The sequence below is a fragment of the Hemiscyllium ocellatum genome, chromosome 19 (assembly GCF_020745735.1).
Source record: "Hemiscyllium ocellatum isolate sHemOce1 chromosome 19, sHemOce1.pat.X.cur, whole genome shotgun sequence".
Taxonomy (NCBI): Eukaryota; Metazoa; Chordata; class Chondrichthyes; order Orectolobiformes; family Hemiscylliidae; genus Hemiscyllium; species Hemiscyllium ocellatum.
The window spans coordinates 60,730,655-60,749,325 of NC_083419.1; the positions used below are offsets into that span (position 1 = coordinate 60,730,655).

The following is an 18,671-nucleotide window of genomic DNA, read 5'->3' on the forward strand; positions in this document are numbered from 1 at the left end:
GGGTGCAGGCATGCAAGAGACCACATCAAGTTTACTTTTGGGATTACAAACAGAAATGGAAGTTGGAGTGTTAGAACTGGAAGAGAAGGCAGGATTGCAAATTGAAAATCATGAGCTGCATTCCATTTTTGAACACTATCGCTTTTGAAGCAGTCAAGGGGGAGAATTCCAGACTGAGCAGCGTTGCAAATCTTTTGAGTTAGCGATTCTGCCTGAGAACACTTCCCTGATTGGTTGAGCTACAGATTGCTTGAAAGCTGGAAGAGCCATGAGCAGCATAGGAGAAGAAACATCTACAGCCTACAGCCAGAAAGCATCTCTCTCTCTCTCTCGCCATGTGGAAAAAATGACAGAAAAATCTAAAAAATTTAATGGAAAGAATTCATACAAGAAAGGACCCATGTTTACTCCATCAACCATCAAATCTGAGAATGACAGTAACTTCACAGACAGCAGCACATCATTGAAATCACAGCACAGAGGCTGGGTCCCATCACTAAGTCACCCTTTATTTACTAGTGCACAGGACACTGGCTGTAGCCAGCTAGCTTGGAGTCAGTCCTCAACTGAGGAGATTCTAACCTCCTGGTTATGTTGGTCAGCTAAGGCTTTCCTGATTGATGTCATTACCCTGAGCTAATCAAGGGCTGTGTAGTCAACAAGATTCAGCTGGTTACAATCACTCGTAATCATTGCAAACATCTGGAGGGTTCTGGGGAAGTAACTGTCACCTGAAGGTCTGGTCTTTGGAATTCTGCTTACATCGACTGTATATTTTTCTGCAGTGTGTGTGTTAAGCCATTTGTCTCTCTTAATCATGATTGTCTGTCTTTATATTTGAGGAGTGGAGTGCAGTTGTAGATTAAAAGTCCTTTCTTTTCATTGATCTTGTTAGGTGTGCTGTAACAACGAGTATTTTTTTCCCTGTTGCTTTCAAAATAGGTGTGAAATGCTTCGGTCCTAAGCAGCAAGCTGTCAGGCAAATTGATTACTTTCATTGGGACCTCATACATTCTTTGGCACATTGTGGAACAGTGGGGATCTCTCATTTGCGACTCTCCCACAGGCTTCGATCTTCCACAGTTGTAAACATACACTGCTGTAGATTCATCCCACTCTTTTAGAATGGCGATGGACGGATGAAGATCTTCCAGGTAGTCATGGAATTCCTCTCAACGGTTTGGCTGTTATCAGGATGAGAGATGGATCTTCTCCTCCAGGCATCAATGATAATGAGTTTTCTTTTGGGAATACAGCGTGGACTTCATCAATAAAACTTCTCCCTGTGAGTCAAAGGCCGGAGCATAAATGCTGATGACTGTGGTGCACCTCTGACAGTTAATGAAGTGCCATAAGATTGGGCCATTCAAGCAGAGCATCCAAGGCTCTATTCCAATGGCAAAAACAATTCGACAAAGGTTATTGACAGTCAATCCTTGACAATAGAAAGTGCATCTTTGACAGTTGCCACTCCCTGGGCAGGACTCACTGAGGGCAGTGATATCCAGTTGAAGTCTTGATAGCTCATGAAGTACAACTGCATCTCTTTTTTTCTGGACAGTCCCTCTTGGGAATATCCACAAATGTTCTCTTATTTAAAGTTACAAAGTTTAAACCTTTCTTTCTTTCCCCAGCCAGGAGAAGAGGTGGGGGAGGGGGTCAGCCTATTTTCAGGGCAACATTTCTAGCCTTTACGAGGGGGTAAGCAGAGCGTATTCCGGCGGACCAGTCACAGATGCTGCTGCCCAACACAGATGCAGGACTCTGTGCTTCTGTCACCACAGTCCACAGTACCAGGGACTCCCAGGTTCACCACCCTGTCCACAACATTGTTTGATCATTCGAAGTAGTTTTGGTGCTTGCTGTACAGGGAGATGGGAGGAATGTTGTTCAAGGAGGAAGGGGAGAAACGATAGCATTTTGTAGCTTTCTGTCACATTAGAAACATTCTTCAGTTGACACAGGACTTGGCAAATGGACCTTGGTAATGCCTGTGTGAGATTTTGTTTAACCTGGAGGCCCTGGACTACAGTCGTGGTCCACACTGTCTTCATTTGTGATCAGATTTGGGTGACTTGTAAACAAGATGAGCAGGTCCTCTTTATCCTGCAGTTTTCTTCCTTCCTGACAGATGAGACTTTTCTGACCTTGCTCTGGCAGTGAGGACTTCTTTACAGACTGCCCCTGCCCTGCCGCCAAGAATGGTTGTGGCTGGAGCAAGAAGTTCCCAATGGAACCTCGCAGGGATTGCCAGAGAGCACAAACCTCTCCACCACATGGAAGAGCCATTGGTAACCTGCTCTGAATGATTTCACTCTCCATCTGGAAGCAAACCTTGGAATTCAAGTTTCTAATGTGACAAAAAACTACACAATACTTTGACTTCTCCTCTCCCTCATTGAATACCATTCCTCTTATTGCCCCTGCAGCAAGTGCCAAAATTACTATGAACGATCAAACAATGTTACTATGATGTTTCCAGGCGAAGTTAATTATCATTGGTTCCTCTGTATATGTACAACCAACTGATATATATCAGAAAAGTTCATAGACTCCCTATAGTGTGGAAGCAGGTCATTCGACCCATCAACTCCACACCAACCCTTTGAAGAGCATCCCACCCAGGCCCACTCCCTACTCCATCCCTGTCATCTTGCATTTCCCATGGCTAATCCTCCGAGAAATGACACTATGGGGCAATTTAGCTTGGCCAATCCATTTAACCTGCACTTCTTTGGACTGTTGGAGAAAATTGGAGCACCCGGTGGAAACCCAGTGAGACACAGGGAGAACGTGCCAACTCCACACAGAGGGGGGAATCAAACCCGGGTCCCTGGCGCTGAGAGGCAACAGTGCTAACCATTAAGTCACCTAGCCACCCAGTTCTCATGCTTTTTGAAATGGTAAATCTATGTAAACTTGTAATCTTATAATTCAGACTGAACTGTTCCGGATGTTAGTCAGGTAGCAAACCCGATGTTCACGCTCTGTCTTCCTGGCCGAGGAAATTCATGTTTTGTGCCTTGGGATAGAGAAGCTTTGCTATGACTTCAACTCGGCCAGCTTCTGTCTGGGTTTTGGGTTACGTACTTGTCAGTTTACTGTTTCTCTCCCTTCAGGGACTTGACAGAAGTGGGATGAGCTTCAAGGATCCTGGAATACTCATTGGTTTAATCAAAGATTCAGAACTGCAGCATCAAACAATAGCCTATATTAACCTCTTTTCCTTGTAACTTAATGACCTCGTGAACAGGTGTTAAATACATGGGGTAGAGCTGATGCTAAATTGGTGCTGGAAAATCTAGGCTGACTGAAGCTTTTGGACTGTCAATGACTTCAACCCCAGCTGGAGTATTCTGAGAGATTCCAGGTTCCTTTCAATGTACGTGAATATCTCCCACTATGGTGAAAAGGAACTACATTTCGTTGAATCTTTTCCTGCTGTGCAGCTATTAGCACAACTCACAATAAATGCCATTCTGAAGGGAATGCACATTTAGACTGAGTGCTGATTGGTTGGGAAATAGACAGGATTGCCATGGAGAACGCACTAGTTAGATGGTGACTGATCATTCACGGCCAAACGTTGCAGACCAAAAGAACATGTACACATGCAGCAACTGTTTCAAATCAATAACAGCAACTTTCTGGTTTGTTTTTGAAGGAAAAAGACTCTATGAAATGCCTTTACTGATCAGAATCAACATGCCTAGTTCCAACCTTAAACACAGCTTGGCAATCAACTGTCAGTTGTCATCCAACTGAGGCACTTCAACATCCAGATTGCATTTGCTAGCCATCAGCACTCTCCTCTCATACACTAAGTATTGCTTTCCCGTTACACTGCTCTTTCTTGTGATCTTTCCTGATGAGTACACAATGAAGTACTTGGATAAAAGATGTATTTTTCAGTAATACTGAAGCTCCCATGATCTAGGCCAAGATTATGCCCAAAGCCAAATCTATCAAAATGGAATAACATGATATTCATCTCATTTGCAGCTTGTGGGATCTTGTTACAAGGAGATGCCCTGCGTGTTGACAGACAATGGTCCATAAGTTTCAAATTATTTGCTACTTGAAGTGCCTGAAAGATGTGATATGTAGGGCAAGATCTAATTTTGAATACATTTGTATAAATCTCAAGTTTTAAAGCCAAACATGCGAACATTACTAATAATACAGCCCAATCACAAAAGATGGGCTGGATTGTAAATTTGTACCATATAGTGAACTGATGTAAACCCAAATTGCTTGGTTCAACATTCTTCAAGTTTAACTGATCTGGCTGTAACTTAAGGGGGTAAATATGCAATGTGGTGCAATTTGCTTTTGTCCAAAAAAGTGTTATGTTCAATTTCCTGGTACGCTCAGTCATTCACAAACTCAGGCAAGGAACTAACCATAAGTGTAGGATTAACACTCAAATATCTCTGGGTTAAGGAAGTACAAAAACAACACCCGGTGTCCCTTTGCCTAATCCTGGTCAAGTAGCAACAGCAAACTAAATCTACACAGGTTAAAAAAAAAGTTACTGAGGTCACGTTGAGCAGAAAACCTTCTGGTTTTGTTCATTTCCTTGTTTGTATGAGCTAGCTGTGCGTCAAGTGGGACTCACGCATTTCAAAGTAATTTGTGTATGTACTCTTTCCGAGGGTATTACAAGAATGCAGCACCATTGGGTGAGATGGTATAAATCAAACACCTGCATGTTGCCATCTTGCAATACCGACTAGTCACCGCATGAGGGTGCAGTTGAGCAACTTGAAATTTCCCTTCTAATGCCACCAAGTGGTTGAACGTAGGTACAGCATGATGGTGGCTCCAAACACAGCACCATCCAAAGTTCTTGTTTTGTCAGATTTGGAGATGAAAACACAACACAAAGTGCCAAAATACTCAGCAGGTCTGGGAGTAATTGTGGAATAAAACACAGAGTTAAAATCTCAAGTCCAATTTGACTTAGAGGTGCTAGTGTTGGACTGGGGTGGTCAAAGTTAAAAATCACTCAACACCAGGTTAGAGTCCAACAGGTTTATTTGGAAGCACTAGCTTTCGGAGCGACGCTCCTTCATCAGGTGGTTGTGATGAAGGAGGTGATGAACCACCTGATGAAAGAGCAGTGCTCCAAAAGCTAGTGCTTTCAAATAAACCTGTTGGACTCTAACCTGGTGTTGTGTGATTTTTAACTAAGTCCCACTTCTTTCAAATTCTGAAGACTCAAAATGGTAACACTAACTCCTCCACAACGTCTGAAGGGTCACACCAGATTTGAAACATTAATTCTGCTTTCTCTCCACAGAGGCTGCCAGATTGACCGGGTTTCTCCAGTCGGCACGGTTGCACAGTGGCTAGCACTGCTGCCTCACAGCGCCTGAGACCCGGGTTCAATTCCCGTCTCAGGCGACTGACTGTGTGGAGCTTGCACGTTCTCCCCGTGTCTGCGTGGGTTTGCTCTGGTGTCCTCCCACAGTCCAAAGATGTGCAGGTCAGGTGAATTGGCCATGCTAAATTGCCTGTAGTGTTGGGTATGGGTGGGTTGCGGGTTGGTGTGGACTTGTTGGGCCGAAGGGCCTGTTTCCACACTGTAAGTAATCTAATCTAACACTTTAGGTTTTTATTTCAGATCTCCGGCATTTTACTATTATTAAAGGTCAAAAGTTCTTTCCTTTGAAGAGATAACATCGTTCAGAGAGGAGAACAACCAAAATAGAAATGGCATAGAAAGTCAATTATACGGAAGTGAAATAATGTTTCCAGGAAAAGTTATGCTATCTTTCTTTCGCTAACATCCACTGAGGTCTAACATTCACAAATAAATTGACTTTAATAGAGAAATGAAGCTGGTGCAACAAAAATAAGCTTCAATTTCCACACGAGGAAATGTCGATTTTCCTGCTCCTCAGATGCTGCCTGACCTGCTGTGCTTTTCCAGAACCACTCTAACCTTGACTCTAATCTCCAGCATCTTCAGTCCTCACTTTTGTCTAGTTCAATTTCTACACATCCAATCTTAACCATCCACCACCTCAATGCACTTCACAGTCAATGAAGCTCTGGATAATAAAATGAAGCACTGATTAAAGTGTAACCACTAAGTAGCCATTTTCACACAGCACCAAACCACGAACAGCAAGGTGATAAGAAGCAGATCATTGGTTTTATTGATATTAATTGAGAGATAAAATACGGGGGACACTGGGGGTAACCTCACTGCTTTTCTACCAAGTAATGGCAGAGAATCCTTTACATCCATCTGAGGAGGCAGACAGGGCCTCAGTTGGATGTCTCATCGAGAAGACATCCTTTGACAATGCTGACAGAGGGAGTGCTGCATTGTCAGAGGTGCAGTCTGCAGTACTGAGGGAGTACTGCATTGTCGGAGGTGCAGCCTGCAATCCCTCAATACCGAAGACTGCACATCTGATAATGCAGCACTCCCTCAGTACTGCAGGCTGCACCTCTGACAATGCAGCACTCCCTCAGTACTTCAGGCTATACCTCTGACAATACAGCACTACTTCAGTACAACAGACTGCACCTCTGACAATGCAGCATTCCCCCAATACTGCAGACTGCACCTCTGACAGTATAGCACTCCCTGAGGAAGTGGTCAGCAATGCCAGCTCCCTTGGGACACAATGTGATGACCCTGGCATCACAGGTAGGAAAGCTGGAGCATGTACCTAAGGAAGGGTTGGTGGGGTTGGATGGGAGCAGAATCCACCATGATTGCCAAGTCTATGTGCAGAGCCCTCTGATGTTTCAGATGGTAGCTGAAGATCTGGGAAGGGGATCTGGTGCAAGGACACGTGTACAAGAGACCCAGGTGATCGACTGAATTGCAGCACTAAGAGCAAGGTGCCATGTGGACAGGAAGATTCCTGTCGATTCCGAAGACCGAATCTGGCTCACATAGTAAAGGAGCTTTAGGAATAGGCTTTCTACTACCAGAACTCTGCTCCTCAACTAACTAGAGATCAGCTGACAGATCAGAAATCAGGGCCACAATCGTAACTTATAAATAGATTGTTTCTTTGAGTTAAGCTTTCCCATTAAGCTTGATAAAGGTCAGACGCTAATGGAATGAACTCCCTTTTTAAAACATCCTTGCAGTCCACGTGCTTGAATTACAAGTAACAGGAGTTTGGATAAAAGTTGCAAAAAGGTGATTGACTGAAAGGGGACTAACTAAAGCAACGGATCAACACCAAATCATTAAGCTGACAATCAAATCTCCACAATACAAGCAGCAAAACAAGGGAACACCAATGTGAATGAGCAGGAAGTGAATTTAAATCATTACCAGGAATTCTTCTTCACAGAGTGATCAATACATGAAAAGGACTTGTAGATTGGATGGAGAGATGTAACTCTGTCTAAAGCAGCTGCACGCTATGATCAGAGTCAGCATGAGGTGGGACTGTCTGGGATATATACGTTCTTCCAAATAACAGATCAGCTCTGATAAACCAAATAGGCACCTGATCCATCTCATAACCAAAGCTCAAAGAACAAGGTGGCTAAATGCAGCAAGCCTGTATACACCCCCTTACAGTGTCGGATAGGAAGGTAGCTGATGTAGGGAAAGGAGAAAGGACACAGCTCAGAGGCGAGTTCCTATATGAATTTACCATGTGTACTGACAGTCCAGGATTCAGCACGATCAGGTGGTGTTCACACTTCAGCCAAGTAGACCTCCAGGTTCTGGTGTATGGATCTCAGGTTGAGAAAAGAATGAGGCTCGGAAAGGTTCTATACTGATGTTCACCAAGTTGACAACAGTGACAGGGTCAGCATGAATCCTGCCTGAGAAGGTGATGATGAACAACCCTCTTAACCACAGAGGTCCTTGCGGGTCAGGATGTTGACCCAGTGACAGTGAAGGAATGACAACATTGCTTCAAGTCATGACAGTGTGCATCTTGGAGGGAGACTTGTAGTTGCTTATCACACATGTCTGCAGTTCTTATCCATCTGGGTGGTAGAGGTTGTGGGTTTCGAACATACTGTCAAAAGAGCCTTGGTGAGTTGCTGGAGAGCTTGTAGATGGCACACACTGCAGTGCTGGTGGTGAATACGGTGAATGCTGAAGGTGGCGTTTGGCTGCCAATTAAGTGGCTGCTTTGGCCTGGCTCGTGTGGGGTATTCCATCGTACTCCTGACTTGTACCTTGTTGACGGCAAACAGCCTTTGGGGATTCAAGCGGCGAGTTATTCGCTGCAGGATTCCTAACCTCCAACCTGCTCTTGTTGGGGCACTATTTATAGGACTGGTCGTGTTTAATTTCTGGTCAATGGGACATGTTGATGATGGGGCAATCCAATGGTAGTAACATTGCCGAATTTTACAAATGCATTTGAGGGGAGACAGATATGCACAAGGTGGAGGGAACAATGGACAGCGGGGAGTTGAAACAAACTGGAAGGTAATTCATAATCAGCATAAACAGGAGTGCAGGGCACTTTGGCTAGTCTGTTTCTAGGCTGTGATTTTGCACAGCAGTTTGTAAGCTGCTGTTACTGCGACAGACCTGTCCATTTCTCCATGGGGAACAGTGCTGTGGGAGTGCTGAACCGTCCTTCCCTCAGCACCTGCCTCCTTTCAATAATAGAACAATTTTCATATAAAAGGTGGGGGTTGCAGGAAAGGAACAGGAAATGGAGGAACGGAACAGCTTCCAAATGTAACAACCCACACCTAATCCATTTACAGCCTGAAATACAACATTTCTCGTCGATAGTGCCAAATAATGAAAAGGAACATACATGTTTAGATCACCTTTAAGCGGGAGATGGCTTTCAAACCAAATTAACGCTTTGTGAAAGGGGGACAGGGGGAAGAGAAGTTGACACGATACACTGGCAGTGTATTGGGATACCACTGCAGCTACTCACAATGCGCTTGATCAGATTCTGAGAGCTTTTATTGCAACAAATCCAATACTAATTGAATGTTAGATAAAATCATGACAGATTGCACTGCAGCAGTGAGGTCTCTTGTTAAGGCATTTGGTGAGTGACTCCAACCCCAGCACTCAGTAATGAAGGGAAGGTTGATTGGAGACTGGAATCTTCAGCTCATTCACACGGAGAGCCAGAGCCCAGTCAGTCAGGCAGGTTGTAAGGATACAACGCTCAGATAACATGGAGAAAAACAGCTGCAAACAATGGTAAAAATATTCTTGGATAATTCTTATTCCACTTAACAGCAGATTCAAGAATGCCACATAAAGTAGTAAATCTGACAATTATTTACATTTTCTATCACTTTAAGGCATTCATCTGCGTATGGACTGACACAGGTCAGTCATGTGAGCAGGTTTTGAAAGTGATTTCCTGTGTAGGTTGTGTTTGCTAAAATCCCTCAGTCTCGCTAGTACTGATTTAACAAAACAGATATCATCATCATTTGCTGTTCTAATTTAACATCATAATCATTAAGATTATCAAATTGTCATCGATTGTAAATGGTCTCTCCCCTAGCTGCTCCAATGCAATCTCACTGACATTCAATTCTAATCTTTCCCAACTATGATTTTACTCAAGGGTACCACTGTAATAAAAGATGGCGTTTGCATGATGTATGTCAAACTGACTGATATTATCTCACCCTAACACCAACAGCTCACGTTTGTGTAGTGCCTTGAGCCTCATAAAATGTCTCACAGTGATTCACGCAAGCATTATCAAAATGAATCTGAACATAAACCAGAGATATGTAAACAGATGTACAAAGCTTTGTCAAAAAGATGGGCTGCAGGGAGCATACCGAATTAAACAGGGTAAGGATAGAGGGTGGGAGTGGGTGCAATGTCCAGAGTTTGTGGTCCAGGGAATGGATGTGCAGGTGCCGGCGTTGGGCTGGGGTGGACAAAGTTAAAAATCAGGAGGTAAAAACAATGACTGCAGATGCTGGAAACCAGTTAAAAATCACACAACACCAGGTTATAGTCCAACAGGTTTATTTGGAAGCACTAGCTTTCAGAGCTCGTACTTAGTGGTAATTAGCTGAACAGGATCATAAGACACACCTTATAGCAAAAGATCACAGTGCAATTAAAACGAAATATTGAACAAAGCTAGATTGCTGTTAAGTCTTTCATCTTTTAGAATGGGATGCAGGTTTTGGTTCATTAATATGTAAATCCCTGAATGAGCAGAAATTTCCTCCAATTAGACCTGAGAGGACAGAAGCTGTTGTCTCCCAGCCATGGCATAAACTCTACTCTTCAAACACTGGCTTCTTCACTCTCAGGGTGGTGTGGTGGCTCAGCAGTTAGCCTGGCTATCTCATAGCACCAGGGTCTCAGGTTCAAGTCCTTAGACAACTTTAAGTCACATTCTTGAGATGACTTAAGGTTTTATTAAAAATGGGACATCTCAGCTTAGACAATGCATTAAAGGTGTGAGGTTAGAGTCTGTCTCTATCCCAGTCTTGAGTCAGACTGGTTCTATTTCCAAAGTAGGAAGTTAAAAAGTGTTACATAGTTTGACTGCCTGCAGGTTGTGTGCTTATTGAGCAAAAATAATATTTCTGCAAATGCAAATTCACCCCATAGCCTTAAATGTGCGTGTGTGTGTGTGTGCACGCGCGTGCGAGAGAGAGAGAGAGAGAGAGAGAGAGAGAGAGAGAGAGAGAGAGAGAGAGAGAGAGAATGAATGCGTGCGAGAGTGTGAGTGGATGTGAGAGAATGTGTGTTTGCATGTGTGTGTATGTGACAGAGTATAAGCCTGTGAGAGGTTGTGTGCATGGGTGAGAGTGTGAGGAGGTGTATGTGTGTGAGAGCGCATGTGTATGAGAGAGGGTCTGTGTGAGTATGTAAGAGTGTGTGTGCATGTGACTGAGTTACCTGATAAAGGAGCAGCACTCTGAAAGCTAGTGCTTCCAAACAAAGCTGTTGGACTATAACCTGGTATTGTATGATTTTTAACTGAGGCAACTGAAGGCAAAAATGGTGGAGCATATGTATTAAACATGTGTAAATACCTTGCAAGGGAGTAGGGCTGGAGATTACTGTGTTGGGCAGGGGTGAAACCATAGAAGGATTTGAAAACAATGTTGGCAAATTTAAAGTCAAGGCCTGGACCAATAAGAGTCAGCAGAAACACTGATGGATGACTGGCGTTTGGATTATAGCACGGCCTCAAGGTGATAGAAGGTGGAGTGCAGCAGGCTGACCTGGGGTGAATTGGGATAGTTCTGTTTCAAGGTTACAAAGGCAAGGATGAAATTTCAGCAAAAGAGCTAAACAGAGCCAGAGTCAGGCAACACCACGCAGGTGAAAAGAGCATAGACATGTGGTTAGGAACTCATCCTATGCAGTCTTAGTCAGCCCGAGATAAATACAGGTACAGAATCATAAAATTGACAGTGTGGAAGCAGGCCATTTGGCCCATTGACTCCACACTGATCTCCAAAGAGTATCCCACCCAGATCCACTCCCTTACCCTATAATCTTGTATTTCCCATGGCAGATCTGTGGACGCTACGGCCGACCTACCTAACCTGCACATCTCTAGACTGTGGGAGGAGACTGGAGCACTCGGAGGAAACCCACACAGACAAGGGAGAAGGTGCGAACTCCACAAAGACCTGAGGAATTGGACTTGAGACCTTAGAGCTATGAGACCACCATGCTAACCACTGAGCCACGGCACTGACCTGAGAGGGATGAAGCCAATGTCTGGAGAGTAGAGTTTGTAGGAGAAAGTGAGGACTGCAGATGCGGGAGTACCAGAGTTGAAAAATGTGGTGCTGGAAAAACACAGCAGGCCAGGCAGAGTTTGGGCCAGGGCTGGAAGACAACGGTTTCTGTCATCTTGGCTCTAAGTGGAGGAGATTTCTGCTCATTCAGTCTGAGATGAATGGACAATGGAGATGGGGAAGACGACTTAGAATGAGGTACCGTCAATGTACATGCAAAAAATAACAAATGATTTTGGATAACGTTGTGAGGGCAACATGTAGGTGATGAATACAAGATGGCAAAGGCATATCTCAACCTTATGGGTGCAAGAGAAGCTTGTAACAGTTCGAGTCCTTCGAGTTCTTCGAGTTTCTTTTTATATTTTACAGGATGTGGGCATCACTAACATTTATTGGCCATCCCCAGTTGTCCTTGAGAAGGTGGTGGTGCCTTCTTGAACTGCTGCTGTCCATGTGTTGTCAGTAAACCCACAATACCCTCTGAGGGAATGCCAGGAATTTGACACAGCTAGGCTGAAGGAATGACGAAATATTTCCATGTCAGGACGGTGAGTGGCTTGGAGGGAAACTTGCAGATGGTGGTGACCCCACGTATCTCTTGTCCTTTTGGATAGAAGCAGTCATGGATTTGGAAGGTGGTACCTAAGAAGCCTTAGTGAATTTCTGCAGTGCCCCTTGTAAATTGTACCTACTGACTGGTGCGAGTGGGGGGTGTAAGTGTCTGGGAATGTGGTGCCAATCAGGCGGGCTGCTTTGTTCTGAATGGTGTCAAACTTCGAGTTGTTGTTGCTGGGGCTGTACCCATCAAGGCAATAGTCCCACGCAAGTTGAGTCCCGTTGAACTGGACAAAAAAATAGAGAGGCCTAGCAATGTTCCTACATCAGCTTCAGTAGCAAAAGCAGTATATTCCTGCAAATAGACAAAGCAGTGAGCCAAGACAGGGCATAGGTTTAGGGTGAGAGGGGAAAAATATAAAAGGGACCTAAGGGGAAACTTTTTCACACAGAGGGTGGTGCATGTATGGAATGAGCTGCCAGAGAGAAAATGGTGGAGGCTGGTACAATTGCAACATTTAAAAGGCATTTGGGTATATGAATAGGAAGGGTTTGGAGGGATATGGGCCGGGTGCTGACAGGTGGGACTAGATTGGGTTGGGATATCTGGTCGGCATGGACGAGTTGGACCGAAGGGTCTGTTTCCATGCTGTACATCTCTATACTCTATATAAAAAAAAGACACTGTTCCCCTTATCATCACCTTGATCTTTGAAAAGGTTTACATCTAATAAAGGAGCTGGAATGGCTGGGACTTCCACAATCGACTCTTTGCTTTTCACCCTTTCAGAAATACCACGGGGACGAAACGTAGCAGCAGAATACTCCCACACCAGTGCATGCTGGGAAATGCCCAGACAAAGGGCTTTTGCCCGAAATGTCGATTTTCCTGCTCCTCGGCTGCTGCCTGACCTGCTGTGCTTTTCCAGCATCATTCTAATCTAGAAATGGGGCCATGCCCCTCAACTTTTCACACCCTCAAGGTTTCTCCGGTGAGTGAATACCAAAGAGAAGCTGTCTTTCTAGCGCACCAGCAGAGGCTACATCGACTGCAGATCATTGGCAATCGTGGTCCCCATGAACAACATCATCAAGTAGGTTATGGACCACAGCAGAGCCCCTCAAAACATATTAAGAAGGTGGTCTAGACCCTAACATTATCTTATTTTACAGGTAACTATGAGGTGGTGTGTTCCTGATGCAATTCAAATGGTCAAACTGCTCAACGTTTAGCAAAACACAATTTATTCAAACAATTTATTCCAACTCAGAGGCCATGAGTATGCATGCAGATCAAAGCCTGACAAACTCTCCACGCAACACAATCTTCAAGGACTCTGAGAAACTCAATTAAATATACTCATCAGCAGGATCTCTAAACATTTCACATGTGTTACCTCAAAATATATATCCCTAGCATATTTACATAAATGCCTAAGAAATAGGGCATCAAAGAAATTTAGTCCATCAAATATAATCATTCACCTCTAACTTCAGTATCTGTTCCTATCTCACTTCTTCTATGCATACTTTGATCTCTTGGGAGATAAAAATTTTGTCCATCCCAGCCTTAAATATATGCAACAAAGGGACATTCATAGAATTCCAAGGCACAACTCTTTGGCTGAAGACATTTCTCCTCACCTCAGTCCTAAATGATGACACTGTGATTGTGTTCCCATGTTCCATCCCATGCCTGGATGAAAGAATCTCTCAGTGTCAATCCTGCCAGGACCCTTCATGAATCTTGTATGTTTCAGTCGGATCATCTCCCATTCTTCCAGTAAACGCAGTTTACTCAACTTCTTAACACAAGACAAGCTGCTCATTCCAGGGACCAATCTAGAGAACCTTCGCTATCCCATCTGAATGCAAGTATATCCTTCCTTAAATACAAAGGCTAAAACTGTACACAATTAACTACCCCACCAAAGTGCTGTACAATTGCCATAAGCTTTATTTACTCAAATACTCCAAATAAAGTCCCAACATGTCATTTGTTTGCCTAACTGCTTGCTGCATTTGCAAGTTAACTTTATACATGCAGACCCAAGTGCCTCTGAACATCAACATTTACAGGTTTCATATTTACAAAAAAAGCTTTCTTTCCACAGTTCTTACAAATTAATAAATAACTTCATACTTCCCTACAATATTGTGACTGCAACCTCATTACTCACTCACGTAAACTGTTTCAATCTCTCTACAGTTTCTTTGTATCCTGCTCCCAGCTTACATTCCCACCTCGCCTTCACTATAAACTTGAACTTAGAAAGATTTTGCCAGCCGACTGAACATGGCCCACGTTATCCCTCACTAACAGGTGCCACAAAGAGCACATTTCCGACCCTCCACCAACTCCCAACATCCATCCCAAAACTTCTGCCACTAAACTACACACTTCCTCTTGGCTCCCATGTGTGGCCAGAACACCTGAGGTAAACTAATCCCCCTCAGCCTAATGATAATGGCCACAGCCCTTGCCAAGGTGAATTCTGAATGGAACAGTCCTATTCTGCAGGAACCACAAGGGGAGACAGTGAAACTCATTGCTTTTCAGATGCAAGGCTATCTTCATATGCAAGTGAACCCATTAGATCAGACCTTTAGTTTGTGAACTTGACTCTGTTACCCAGTTTTACACACCATGACCAGAAGAGGTCAGCTTCTGGCACAATTCACAAGAATTTTAATGATCCAACACCTCCTCTTAATTTAAATCCAGCAATGGAAACATGATCTGACCTGTAAAAGATTGGAGGCTGGGGGTCAATAGATCTCTGCCATCTTAGTGCACTCTTCCAATGCTCTGGAAAACAAAGAAAGACAGAAACAAGCTTTTAATATCCCAAGGTCATGAAAGGACTATATCAAAATTAAGTACTTCTGCAGTATATTCCGAGCTGTGATATTGATAATTCATCAGCTAATTCACACACAACAAGAAATAAGGTAGGTGAACTTGCAGCGTGGGTTGGTACCTGGGACTTCGATGTTGTGGCCATTACATTTTTATAGAGGTCCCACCTTCCCCAGAAAGAACCCCAGTTGTCCAGAAACCGGAATCCCTCCCTCCTGCACCATCCCTGTAGCCACGCATTTAACTGCTCTCTCTCCCTATTCCTCGACTCTCTATCACGTGGCACGGGTAACAAACCAGAGACTACAACTGATTGTTCTAACTCTGAGCTTCCAACCTAGCTCCCTGAAAGCCTGTCTGACATCCTCACCCCTCTTCCTACCTATATCGTTGGTGCCAACGTGGACCACGATCTGGGGCTGCTCCCCCTCCCCCTTAAGGACCCGGAAAACATGATCAGCGACATCACGTACCCTTGCACCTGGGAGGCAACATACCAAACGTGAGTCACTGTCGCCCCCACAAAACCGTCTGTCTGTACCCCTCACTATCGAGTCCCCAAGAACTATCGCTCAACCTTTCTCCACCCTTCCCTTCTGAGCAACGGGGCCAGGCTCCGTGCCAGAGGCCTGAACCTCGTTGCTTGCCCCTGGTAAGTCATCCCCCCCACAAGTATCCAAAACGGTATACTTGTTCTTGAGGGGAATTACCGCAGGGGGTCCCTGCACTGGCTTCCTCCTCCCACTCCCCCTCACTGTCACCCATCTATCTTGAACTTTCGGAGTAACTACTTCCCTAAAGCTCTGATCTATGACCCTCTCTGCCTCCCGAATGATCCGCAGTTCATCCAAATCCAGCTCCAGTTCCCTAACACGGGCTTGGAGGAGCTGGAGATGGGTGCACTTCTTGCAAGTGTACTCAGCAGGGACGCTAATGGCTTCCCTCACCTCATACATGTTGCAAGAGGAACATTGCACTGCCTGCACTGCCATCCCTCTAAAAAGCTAGCTTTCTTTAAAAAAAATTAAATGTAAAGAAACCACCCAAGCAAAACGCAGCACTTACCTGCTTGCCGCAACGGGTCTTATTATTTAGGTTAGAGGAGGACGGCGGGTGGGAGGCTCTTCTGCCGAAGTGCCTCGGGTTACTCGCCTGCGCGTTTAAATAGAGAAAAAACCCTACCCAGGTAACCTAGCAACACAAACCTCCGGGTCTACCCGGCGTTTTTTTAAAAAGAACTTTTTAAATTTTTAGTTTAAAAAAGTTAAAAAAAAAGTTAAGTACTGGAACTTACAACTTAAATTTTTAGTTTTTAAAACAAAATAAGAAAAACTAAAAACTGGGACCTCTATAAAAAGGATGGTCTACACCTGAACCTGAGGGGCACCAGTATCCTTGGGGGGAGGTTTGCTAGTGCTCTTTGGGAGGGTTTAAACTAACTCCGCCGGGGCATGGGAACCTGGACTGTAGCTTTAGGGTACAGGACCTTGAGTGTAGGGAGGTTATGAATAATGCAGCGATCTCGAAGGAGGGTGCCTGTAACCAGAAAGGTGGATTGAAGTGTGTATACTTCAATGCCAGAAGTATAAGAAATAAGGTAGGTGAACTTGCAGCGTGGGTTGGTACCTGGGACTTCGATGTTGTGGCCATTACAGAGACGTGGGTAGAACAGGGACAGGAATGGCTGTTGCAGGTTCCAGGGTTTAAATGTTTTAGTAGGGTCAGACATGGGGGTAAAAAAGGGGGAGGTGTGGCATTACTTGTCAAAGATAGTATTACAGCAGTGGAATGGACGATGGAAGAGGACTTGCCAACTGAGGTAGTTTGGGCTGAGGTTAGAAATAGGAAAGGTGAAGTCACCCTGTTAGGTGTTTTCTACAGGCCTCCTAATAGTCCTAGAGAAGTAGAGGATAATATTGCGAGGATGATTCAGGAAAAGAGTGAAGGTAGCAGGGTGGTTGTTACGGGGGACTTTAACTTCCCAGATATTGACTGGGAGAGCTATAGCTCGAGTTCATTAGATGGGTCGGTGTTTGTCCAATGTGTGCAGGAGGGTTTCCTGACACAATATGTAGACAGGCCAACAAGAGGTGAGGCTATACTGGATTTGGTTCTAGGTAATGAACCAGGCCAGGTGTTAGACTTGGAGGCAGGTGAGCACTTCGGGGACAGTGACCACAACTCGGTGACTTTTACTTTAGTGATGGAGAGGGATAAGTGTGCGCCGCAGGGCAAGAGTTATAGCTGGGGGTAGGGAAATTATGATGCAGTGAGGCATGACTTAGGATGTGTGGATTGGAAAAACAGGCTTCAAGAGAAGAACACTAATGAGATGTGGGGATTGTTCAAGGAGCAGCTACTACGTGTCCTCGATAAGTATGTACCAGTCAGGCATGGTGTAAAGGGCCTTGTGAGGCAGCCGTGGTTTAGTAAGGAATTGGAGTCCCTTGTGAAAGGGAAGGCGGCGGCATATGTAAAGATGAGGCGTGAAGGTTCAGTTGGGGCGATAGAGAGTTATAAGGTAGCCAGGAAGGATCTAAAGAGAGAGCTAAGAGAAGCGAGAAGGGGACATGAAAAGTCTTTAGCTGGTAGGATTAGGGAAAACCCAAAGGCTTTCTATAGGTATGTCAGGAATAAAAGGATGACTAGGGTAGGTATCGGTCCAGTCAAGGATAGTAGTGGGAAGTTGTGTGTGGAGGCGGAGGAGATTGGAGAGACACTAAATCAATACTTTTCATCAGTATTCACTCAGGAACAGGACACTGTTGCTGATGTGAATATGGAGTCACAAATGATTAGAATGGATGGCCTGGAAATATGCAGGGAAGAGGTTCTGGGAATATTGGAGAGGATGAAAATAGATAAGTCTCCTGGGCCTGATGGCATTTACCCTAGGATCCTATGGGAAGCTAGGGAGGAGATAGCAGAGCCATTGGCCTGGATTTTTATGTCGTCATTGTCAACGGGAATAGTACCAGAGGACTGGAGGATAGCGAATGTGGTCCCCTTGTTCAAGAAAGGGAGTAGGGATAGCCCTAGTAACTATAGGCCAGTGAGTCTGACTTCAGTGGTGGGCAAAGTCTTAGAGAGAATGGTAAGGGATAAGATTTATGAACATCTGGATAGGAATAACGTGATCAAGGATAGCCAGCATGGTTTTGTGAAGGGCAGGTCATGCCTCACAAACCTTATTGAGTTCTTTGAGAAGGTGACTAAGGAAGTGGACGAGGGTAAAGCAGTAGATGTTGTGTATATGGATTTTAGTAAGGCGTTCGATAAGGTTCCCCATGGTAGGCTAATGCTAAAACTACGGAGGTATGGCATTGAGGATACATTAGAGGTTTGGATTAGGAATTGGCTGGCTGGAAGGAGACAGAGGGTAGTAGTTGATGGACTATGTTCATCTTGGAGTGCAGTTACTAGCGGTGTACCACAAGGATCTGTTTTGGGACCATTGCCTTTTGTTATCTTTATAAATGATCTAGAGGAAGGGCTTGAAAGCTGGGTAAGCAAGTTTGCGGATGACACAAAGGTCGGTGGAGTTGTG

General features: G+C 44.5%; 1 protein-coding gene across 1 annotated transcript in view; it reads right to left on the reverse strand.

The window, feature by feature from the left end:
- The window catches only part of cntn1b (contactin 1b), a 661,974-nt gene that overhangs the window by 600,898 nt on the left and 42,405 nt on the right, over nucleotides 1–18,671 (reverse strand). Inside the window, exon 3 of the mRNA XM_060839985.1 lies at nucleotides 15,010–15,073. The gene's annotated coding sequence lies outside the window, so the exon portion shown is untranslated. The remainder of the gene's footprint in view (nucleotides 1–15,009; nucleotides 15,074–18,671) is intronic.